This window comes from Pelmatolapia mariae, linkage group LG3_W (assembly GCF_036321145.2).
Source record: "Pelmatolapia mariae isolate MD_Pm_ZW linkage group LG3_W, Pm_UMD_F_2, whole genome shotgun sequence".
Taxonomy (NCBI): domain Eukaryota; kingdom Metazoa; phylum Chordata; class Actinopteri; order Cichliformes; family Cichlidae; genus Pelmatolapia; species Pelmatolapia mariae.
The window spans coordinates 73,936,570-73,947,741 of NC_086229.1; the positions used below are offsets into that span (position 1 = coordinate 73,936,570).

The window sequence follows — 11,172 nt, forward strand, 5'->3', positions numbered from 1 at the left end:
ACTCCAGCTTAAGAAGCTTCTGATAGGTTAGTAGAGTCCATGTGAGTAAATTGGTGGCACACCTGTGGATGCATATAAGACACCCCCAAAACACAGAGCCTGTTTCTTTGAAATGGGAAAATCAAGAGATGTCAACCAAAACACCAGGAAAAGAATTGTGGAGCTCCATAAGTGTGGCTCAATTTTGAATACAATTTGGTGCCATTTACAATTAAGAAATACAGAGAGTTTCTCTCTTTACTCTTAAAGTTAACAAATATGTTTTTTATATTTATCAATCTAAAAAAATAAACATTTAGTCTGATTTGATGTTACAATTAAAAAAGTGTTTGTGTTTTTATCTGAAGAGTTTGTAAATATCTGGTTTCAACTGTATATTTGATGATGTTGGTGTTTGGGTTGATTGTCAGCACAAAGAGGGAGAGAGAGGAGAATGAGGACAGAACAGAGATGGAACAAGAGCAGGTGAGACAGACATGTTAGTCAAATGGTTGTTTGCCAAAACTCATCAGAACATGTATCTAGTGCCTAGTGTAACTTTTTAGATACCATTTGTTACTTTTCAAATTCTATATTTATTAAGTTCTGCAGGCTTGTTTGCACAACAAGGCTAAATAATTATATAAACTTTTCTGAATCTAAATAGTGGACTTTGGTAGAATTAAAAAATAAGTGTAGTGCAGGTCTATGATGATTTTTAGTGCTACTATCATCTAGTTTTGATTCTGGTTCTGTCTTGGTTATGTCCTAAGTAGTCCTGATTTTGAACTGTTGTAGTCCTGTTTTAATTCCGGATCAGTTCTGGGTCTGGTTGAATTGGGGTTTAGTCCCTGTGTTTTGATACACCCCCGACTTTGTTCTGCCTTGCTGCTTAATTAAAAAACTAGTTTAAGGTGTCCTGCATATGTGATATTTATTTTTTGTCCCATATGAAGTCATTCTCTTTTGAACAAAACTCAAAAGACAGCCTAATAAATCTTTCAGTCAACCCCCCCCCCATCCCACATGCATACTACCTTTTAGGGCTAAGGTGTATAAAATGTCTGGCTTTGCCTCTGGAGACAACAGTATCCATGACACACAACGTAACGTTCGATAATGTGTCTAAGAGCCGTGCTTAGAGAGTGCTTTGTAGTGAATCAGAAGAGTCGACTCCCATTGAGCGAGAGCCGGCTCCTCACTTAATTTCCTTTCGCTGCTCAACTCTCACACAGTGGCTCAGCTATGCTCCAATCCCTCCATATTGTGGCCAATCACATGCGAGGATATAGGATAATTTCATTATGTGGAAAACAGAGAGGGTGAGAGACGCGACAGTCAAGTGGAGCGTGCGTCTGTCCTCTCAGTAAGTGAGTGAGACAGTAGACAGCAGTGAGGAGGGCTGTGCGAGTGCATCGCAAAAATATGCCTGAGACCCGTAAACAAAGCAGCATCTGGCTGCAGTTTAAATACTTTTTTGTCTCGGTCTTGGCTTGGTCTTGGTTTAGGCGGCCTTGACTACAAGTCTACCTGATAACAGAAGGTGTTTAGACTGTACCTTCCTTTTCTACCCTACGCAAGGCCACCTGGCTACTTAGCCTGGCAGGGCGGAGGACACTCTCTCAGCTAAACTCAGGACACACACACGCATACACACACACATACACATACACTGATACACACTCACCCCCCCTCCATTTCCAAATGCCTTCGATGCTTTCCCCCTCCTGGGGCAGATGGCGGGTCGACTGGACCAGCGCAGACATGCTGCAGGACAGGATGCGCTGTCTACACTGGCTCTCTCCTCCCCTTACCCACCCCTGTTGCCTGTCTGTGTTTCTGTGGTGTATTGACAGTCGTGCTTTTTGTGCTGGGGTGTTTTTTCTGCTCTCAAACTGTTCTCCCATTAGGAGCTCAGTCTGAGTGAAGTTTTTTTTCTCCTCCTCTCACCTCATGTTATGTATTTTCGTTGTTTTTTCCTATCAGCGTACCTCTCTGACATGTCTTCCCAATGTGATGTTTGTGTAAAGTTTGGTCAGAAGGCTTCTTTGTAAGTGCGCATGCGCCATTGGCGTGCTGCCTGCTGTAACCTATAATTTCCTTCGGGATTAATAAAGTATTGTGATTCTGATTCTGTTACTCCCCTCGAGTCTTAATAAAGCTCAACTTGTTCTTTGCGGTTAAACTGACATTTATTTCGGACAGGAGGATTCTTCAACATGCCTTAACATGTAATGATGTCCAACCACAGCCGATACAATGCCGTCAGAACTAAAAAGAAATACAAACTTAAATGAATATTCTTAATAAAGTCCTTAAGCATTATATGACGAAACATTCCAACAAAAGAATCAATAAAATACACATTACACTTCACACTGAGGTAATTGCACTGAAATATCATGCAACACTAGCGTATTTACATACAACGATAATAAACAAAATAAAACATTTACCTCATTGGCCTCACTCAAAGGGAATAAACTTTCATCTTTACGTCGTGGGGTAGTCCAAAAAGGCACTCTTTTACAACTTTCTGTAGACGTGCAAACCTCGTGGCTCGTCTCTTAATTAGCTTGCTGAGTGTGCCAGCCAAGAAAAATGCTCTCTTAGCAACAACAGACGGAACTATAGAAAAGGTTCCTATCTAATTGCACAGTTAGCACAAATAACACATTTAAACATATAAATCTAATCAACAAACATGAATTACTGTTTATTTATTATTTCTTAATATTTCAACTACTAATTGTTTCAACCTTAACTCCAATAAAATGAACTTAAATCCGAGAGTTGCCTATGACGGCAGCTACACTCCCACCAAATCACTTGTGATTTCCACCCATGAACTTATGAAATGTAAACTAATCTGCTTCTAATAGTGTCACAGTCTTGTGTATAGGTCTGTCAAGTAGAACTGGTTTACTCAGTCTCTTTCCATGGTCGTCTAACAATGAGTCACTCATTAACAGTTGTACTTTGCGTATACATCCATCTTCACTCGGGTGTATGGCAACAACTTTGGCCAACTTCCAGTCGTTTCTTGATGCTTGGTCATCTTGTACAATCACTATGTCATTGACCTTTGCATTTCTGTTTGTTTTGTGCCACTTTGTCTTTGTTGTAGGCTCAGTAAATACTCTTTCTTCCATCTGTGCCAAAATTCATTGGCCAAGTACTGGACTCTACGCCATCTTTTGCGAAGATACAAATCTTCCTTTACAAAGTCTCCTGGTGGTGGCAGTATTACTGACGACTTCATGGTCAACAGAAGATTAGGTGTAAGTGGCTGAGGTTCAGTAGGATCGCTGAGTAGATGCGGGGTGATAGGTCTGCTGTTAACTATCGCCATCACTTCATAAAGATAGGTTCTTAGAGATGAACTGTCCAATGATCTGGATGACTGATTCAGAATGGTTGTCAATACACTTCGGATCGTACGAATTTGTCTTTCCCAGGCTCCACCCATATGACTGGCAGAGGGAGGATTCATCACAAACTCGCAGCCTAGCTGTTTCAGACTTTCCTGATCCATTTCCTTTACTGCTTCCAGAAACTCACGTCTGGCTCCAACAAAATTGGTGCCTTGATCTGATTGCAACTGACGTACATTCCCACGCAAAGCGATGAAAGAACGTAGTGAGTTTAGAAAAGCGTCGGTTGACATATCATCGAGTAGCTCTATGTGCACCGCACGAGAGCATAGACAGGTAAATAAAAGCCCGTAACGTCTCAGTTCTTTTCTTCCTTCTTTAATGTAGAACGGGCCGAAACAATCCATCCCACAATACGTGAAGGGAGGAGTTATCTCCATTCTCTCACTTGGTAGGTTTGCCATCTTTTGCTCTTCTGCTCGACGTCTGAATTTCCTGCACTTAATACAGTTGTGGATAAAGGATGATACTGCTTGACTGCATCCTAGTATCCATATTCCATTTGATCTCAGCTCATTTATCGTCATGCCCCGTCCTTGATGTTTCACTCGCTGATGATAGTGATCAATCAGTAACTTTGCGATATGGCAAGTCTTTGGTAAGATGACTGGGTGCTTGACGTGTGGCTGCAATGTAGAACGCTCTAATCTACCTCCCACTCTAAGAACACCCTTCTCATCCAGGAAGGGATCGAGTCGATAGAGTCTATTTGTTCTGTCCTTGGGTAGATCCTTTCGCGTTTGAAGTGCTTTGATCTCCTTGCAGAAGACTGATCTTTGTACAATGGATGTGATTTTAAGCGCAGCTTCTTTCCTTTCTTCAAGGTTAGTGGCTTTATTGCTTCTCCTTTCCAAGCCCTTAAACTCTTTCACAAATCTGAGAAGTCTTGCCATAGCTTTGACCAACCTTGACCAACTGGAGAATTTCAGAAAACGTTCTGCCAAAGAATCTGTTTCCGTAGTTGTATGGAGTACACCAGCTTTGCGTACTTCTGGATCCTCTGCATCAAGTTTTCCCACCTTGACTTCTCCGTGGGGAAGTTTCTCTTGCCAAAGAAAACTTGGACCGCTAAACCAGTTGGAGGTAATGAGGTCTTTGGCCTTCAGTCCGCGCGACGCATGGTCAGCTGGATTGAGATCTGATGCCACAAACTTCCATTGCATCGGTTGAGTGCTTTCCTTAATACGCTGAATGCGATTTGCAATGAAAACATGGAAACGTCTTGCATCATTGTTGATATATCCCAAGACAACTTGAGAATCTGTCCAGAAGAATTCTTGGTCATCTTCTAGCTCCAACTCTGCTTTGAGCATGTTACTAATCCGCACTGCTACAACTGCTGCAGACAGCTCCAATCTTGGCACCGTAGTAACCTTCGTGGGTGCTACTCTGGACTTGGCAAAGACAAGAGAGCAGTGAACTTGTCCTGCTTCACTGACAGCTCTCAGGTACGTACAAACACCATACCCTGAAACACTTGCGTCTGAGAAATGGTGAAGCTCGTACTTCTGAACTGGTTGAAAATCTCTTGGCACGTAACATCTGTCAATTTTGACATCTGCTAGATTTTTTAGATCCAACAAACCAGGACTCCCACCGTGACTTCAGATCGCTTGTGAGTGGTTCGTCCCAATCTGCTTTCTCACGACACATCTGCTGTAGTATCTGCTTCCCAAGTAGAACAAAAGGTGCCACAAAGCCAAGTGGATCGTAAATAGAGGCTACCGTGGACAACACTCCTCTTCTGGAAAGTGGCTGCTCGTTCACAACTACTCGAAACTGGAAATGATCCGAGTCGATGCACCATTTGACACCTAGGGCTCTTTCAATTTGTTGCTCGCCCAGTGACAAGTCTTTTCTTACTGTTTCTGCACAATCTTCTTCCGGCAGCGAATTAAGCACTTGCTTACTGTTTGAAACGAACTTGTGAAGTCGCAAACCTCCTGTGCTGCAAAGTTCCTTTGCTTCCTTTACCAAACGAATTGCCTCTTCTTCTGAGTGGAAACTGATAAGACCATCGTCCACATAAAAATTTCGCTCAATGAACCTTATGGTAGCTTCACTGAACTTGCCTTGACCTTGTGCAGCAATATACTTGAGACCAAAGTTCGCACAGGCAGGGGAAGAAGCAGCTCCAAACAGGTGTACGCGCATGCGATAGACAGATGGAGTAGAGTTGAAGTCTCCATTGTCCCACCACAAGAAGCGAAAGTAATCTTGATCTTCTTCTCTCTGAATTGATGAAACATGCGCTCAATGTCGCACATCACTGCAACTGGACCTTTCCGAAATCGACACAGGACCCCCACCAGAGAGTTGGTTAACTCTGGCCCTGTAAGCAGGTAGTCGTTCAAGGACGCTCCTTCGTACTTTGCTGAACAATCAAACACCACTCTTATTTTGCCAGGCTTTTGTGGATGATACACTCCATGGTGTGGAATGTACCAGGCAGGGCTTTTGTCCAGGTCTACAGAGGGAACTCTTTCTGCATCACCACGCTCTATAGTCTCTTTCATGAACTCTGTGTAGTCTTTGTGGTATTGGTTGTCCTTCTCAAATCTTCTCTTCAAATATTTGAGTCTGTGTTCTGCACAGCTCCGGTTGTTTGCCAGACTTGGTCTGTCTTCCTTAAATGGCAAAGGTAACTCACAGTGTCCATCTGCTTTCATCTTCACTCCTTCTTCCATTATGGAGATGAACCTTAAATCTTCTTGTGAGAAGTGTGAGTCTTCCACCTTTCTTTCATTGAAGTCGGACTCGAGCACTTTAATAACATCTGCGGATGTGACCACCTCTTTGACTTGTGTGCGACAGATGTATTGCACTTCTTTGACCAACTGCTCAGCTGATTGATTGGGTGTCACTTCCTTGACAATGATTTTGTGGCTACATCCTATGGCATCCCCATAGTCAACACATGGATTAGTTCCTCCAACTATTGTCCAGCCAAGGTCTGTTCTTTGGGCAAAAGGTTCATTATCTTTTCCTGCCACAACTTCTCTGGGTACCAACACTTGTGAGCAATTGTAACCAATGAGCAGGCCCACTTCACATTCAATCAGTGGAGCAATTTCTTCAGCCAGGTGCTCTAAGTGTGGCCACGCTCTTGCTGTCCGTTGTGTGGGAATATGACTCAAATTCGCTGGAATAAACTCTCTTGTGTATGTCACAGGAAGAGGAATTCTCCTTGAAGAATAGAAACCTCTGACCTGTAATCCAGACAACCTTTGACTTGGTACTAAAGTATCTTTAGAAGACATTGTCGAGAGCTTTAACTGCACACATTTCTTCTCTGCATCCAGAGCATCTGCCTTTTCTTTCAAAACGAATGTCGTGTCACTTTGGCTATCAAGAAGAGCATAGAGAAGAATCTCATGTTCAGGATTGCTGGTTGTGGATAACCAAACTGGAATGATTGTAGATGTGAGATTACTTCTGTCACTTTGAATCACACGGTTTGATATTGCTTCACTTGGTGCTTCCTTGGGTTTGGTTTCTCTACTCTCTTTATTGTCTTCCATCTCTTTCATTTGTGGTTCCTTGTCACTGTCTTTTTCTTTCCTTTTCCTTGAGGATTTGTCTCGTTCTTCATGCAAACATGTCGGGTGTTTCCCTTTACATGTGTCACACATCTTTCTCTTTTCACATTTCTTTGATTGGTGTCCAAAGCCTAGACATCCAAAGCACAGTCCTTTGGTTTGCACAAACTTGACTCTTTCACTCAAGACCTTGTCCATAAACTTCCTACATATGTGAATGCTATGATTTGAGTTTTCACAAAACACACATTTTTTTGTGTTGGATGTCTCTTCTGCAGCACTCGCTAGCACCTTTGCTCCAACACATCTTGTCTTGGATGATTTCGTTTTCTCTGAGTCACCTGCTTTGAGTGCATGAAGCGATGTTACTGGATTGCACGCAATCTTGGCTTCTCTTGCAATGAAGTCAACAAAGTGGCTAAATGTTGGGAAAGAACCATCTTGCTCTTCAATTTCAATGACCTTTCGATTCCATCTTGCTGACAACCAATCAGGTAGCTTGCTTAGCATTCTCTGATTCTCATTGCAGTCATTCAAAACTTCAAGACCTTTAACCTGAAGCATGGCCGCTTCACATCCTCTGAGAAAATCTGAAAATTCTCGAAGTTCAGCGCTATCCTTGTTACCAATCCTTGGCCATGATGTCAACTTATCTCTGAAAGCTTTGGTGATTACAAATGAACTTCCGTATCTTTCCTCCAAAGTCTTCCATGCTGAGTAATAAGCAAGCTCTGTTTCCAACAGAAAATAACTCTCAACAGCCTTTCTCGCCGGTCCTCCAACATACTTGCGAAGATAGTAAATCTTTTCATTCACTGGGATGTTCTTTCTGTCTATCAGCATTTGAAACGACAATTTCCAATCCTTGTACTTGAGAGGATCTCCGTTGAAGACTGTAGGTTCTGGTACTGGTAGGCGACTTATGTGAATGGACTCAGCTAGAGCTTGGGCCAATGTTGTGGTATTATCTTCCTGTTTGCTTTCTCTTGGTTGTGACCTTGAGGTGGCTTGTGGCATATCAAACGGCTCTGCATTTGCATTAAGTTGCGAATGTGCAAACTGATTCATCGGTTTAGATGTGGCATTTCTCCGTTTACTCCTTTCGTGCAGAAGGTCTGATATTTCTTCATCTGAGTTTCCTTCTTCATTGTACACTTTCAGACGTGCTTTAGCAGCATTCATTCTCTTTACTGTTTCTAGCCTTTCAAGCTCTCTTCGCTTTTGCTCTAAGGCCTTCTGTTTCTCAGCATTCTCTGCTTCAAGGATTTCAAGTGCCTTTCTTTCACTTTCCATTTCCTCCATAATCTTCAGAGTTGCTTCAGTAGCCGCAAGCTCTGCAGCTGCTTCTTGCCTCTTTACAGACAACTTACTTGAGCATCTTGATTGCCTGCTATTTGAACTCTTGGATCTTTGCGAGGTTGCAGAATTGAATGCTGATCCTATATCACTCCAGTGAACTAATCTCTCAGAAAGTTCTTCGTCTTCTTCTGCTGCTAATTTTTCTTGAGTTAGCCTTATCATCTTCTGAGAAACCGCATCACAGGTGTCCACTCTGCGGCGAGTGTCTGCATCAGGAGTTTCATGATTGCGCAGTTCATCATAAACTTGTTTCACTTCTGCCGAGGCATATTCAACTCGGTCAATAAGCTCTTTAAGTTTTGCACTAACAGGTTCTTCAAGTGCCTTTTTGCCTTGTTTTGCAACAACTTTCCACCTTTCATAACTGACTTTAAAGCGAGCTTGAAGCTTGTTCACCTTTTCATCATGTAGTGCTTGGCCCCTTTCAGTGAACTTCTTAACTCTTTGACTTTTCCTCAAACTTCCTTCTTTAGCAGCTTTACTTGTGCATGGCTCTTGCAAACTTTCTTGCTCTTCAAAAGCTTCTTGCTGCTCCACAGCTTCAGTGTCACGGCCTTCTTGCTCCATGTCACAGACAGTCAAAGGTATTATACTACACTCAAGTCACCTAGGTCAACTTAAATACGTGAGTAGTCACCTTATGGAGCACCTAGGAACTTAAGTTGCTTTACTTTAAAGAGTCAGCTTAAATATATGTCACCATCACTTAACCCAAAATAATAAATTGTTCTTCACTTGTAGTTAAACAGAAAATAACCTTCAATGTCAAACAAAATACTATAATGTGACCTTTACATATCTAATGCAGTCTTAGAAATAAGCAAAAAAACCAATCAAAAAACTAATCAACTTAAACGTACCTTAATTACAGTTACTTAGCATAAACAACTAATAACATGAACTTAAACTTTTACTCCAAACCCACCACACTTCCCCTTTCATTGCTTGACAGAGTCCCTTTAAGATGAGCTAAGGAAATCTACTCTCCACATTTAACTTGTATAAACGTGTTACTTCTTTGTAGCTTAAGCAAGCTGCACCACTGGACTCTGGTTGCCTTATGGGATGTCTGTGTGTGTGTTTGAGTGTCTTTGATGCTTGAGAGAGACGCGAGCTTAACCACGTGACCCAGCGCGCTGTCGGCTCAGCTCCGCTCGCTCGGCTGTCGGCTCGGCTCCGCTGCGGCAGACCTCTTTCTCCTTCTCTCTCCTCCAGCACGAAGCAGGCTGAGTTCTGACTGTTACTCCATTTGAGTCTTAATAAAGCTCAACTTGTTCTTTGCGGTTAAACTGACATTTATTTCGGACAGGAGGATTCTTCAACATGCCTTAACATGTAATGATGTCCAACCACAGCCGATACAATGCCGTCAGAACTAAAAAGAAATGCAAACTTAAATGAATATTCTTAATAAAGTCCTTAAGCATTATATGACGAAACATTCCAACAAAAGAATCAATAAAATACACATTACACTTCACACTGAGGTAATTGCACTGAAATATCATGCAACACTAGCGTATTTACATACAACGATAATAACACATTTAAACATATAAATCTAATCAACAAACATGAATTACTGTTTATTTATTATTTCTCAATATTTCAACTACTAATTGTTTCAACCTTAACTCCAATAAAATGAACTTAAATGCGAGAGTTGCCTGTGACGGCAGCTACAGATTCGTTTAACCTTTAGGGCTAATTTTTATTTGCTGCAGACCAAGTGAGAAAGTATGTGAAAGTATGTGCAATGGACACATCATCACTGAGGTACAGTAGAAACGTGCTAGTCCCTGTATGAAGCCCCGGGCTATATTTACATAACCATCCTGGTAACCATATGAGTTGGGTGAGGGTGGATCTTACCATCAAAGTGAGAAAACTGCACGGTCGTTAGATAATAACCTTTTATTAACCCAATGCCCATTTTTGTTAATACTGTCCACAGTTTAAATAAAGTTATTATTTCAGTCCATTACTAATAATATGTGTCCAAGGATGTCCTGAAGAACCTGTAGGCCTAGTCTATATGTGTAGTTTAGAACAGCAGTCCCCAACTCCCGGGCCACAGACCGGTGAGTAGTTTGGTGCCAGGCAGCAAGAGTTGAGGCTCGGGTTATAAATTTATGGTTTTCAGGGTTTTTTATTATACATTTTCATGTACTTTATATTTGTTTTGTAGTTGTGTGTCTGATTTTGAAAGAAATATTTCCACGCTACCATAGCGACCAGAGAGCATTAAGGGGCAGAGAGGAGGATGTTTATCTGTTGTTGGCGTATTGGCGAGGACACTGCTAATAAAGTTACAAAATTACACAGTGAATTCACGTTTATTATTATATTTACAAAATACCACAGTTTTTATCTTGGTCGTATCATTTTATTTTGTTGTATTTATCCATGACACCTTAATGGCTGCTCCGTGAAAATATTGTCTGACATTAACTCCGTGGCGCATAAAAGGTCAGGGTCAGGCTTATCTGGATATGGCCCCATGTGACATAACAAAAAGTTGACCCCACATGTTAGTTAGTTGTCACCTTCAGATTGAGGCTTGTCATATATCTAAACGGTGACCACACATTTTTCCAGCAGGGCTTTCAGATAAGGCTCACACAGTGACTGACTTTATGTTGTGATTTAATCTTTTATGGTGTTTTACTGCCTTCGTCTTTTTAAATCAGCTGTTTATTATTCTACATGACTTTTTTAGTGTTTCTTACCTCTCACTTTTATTTTTATTTAATTACCATCTCTAAAGAGATCTCTGAACATGAAAAATCTGTAAATCACATTATCATATTATGTTTTTACCTTTTAAGAAGTTGTTGTTGTTTGTTTTTGTTTGTTTGTTT

General features: G+C 41.4%; 1 protein-coding gene across 1 annotated transcript in view; it reads left to right on the forward strand.

Annotated features, from left to right (window-relative positions):
- LOC134623951 (zinc finger protein 664-like) overlaps window positions 1-11,172 on the forward strand; it is a 507,757-nt gene that overhangs the window by 84,923 nt on the left and 411,662 nt on the right. The window lies entirely within an intron of this gene.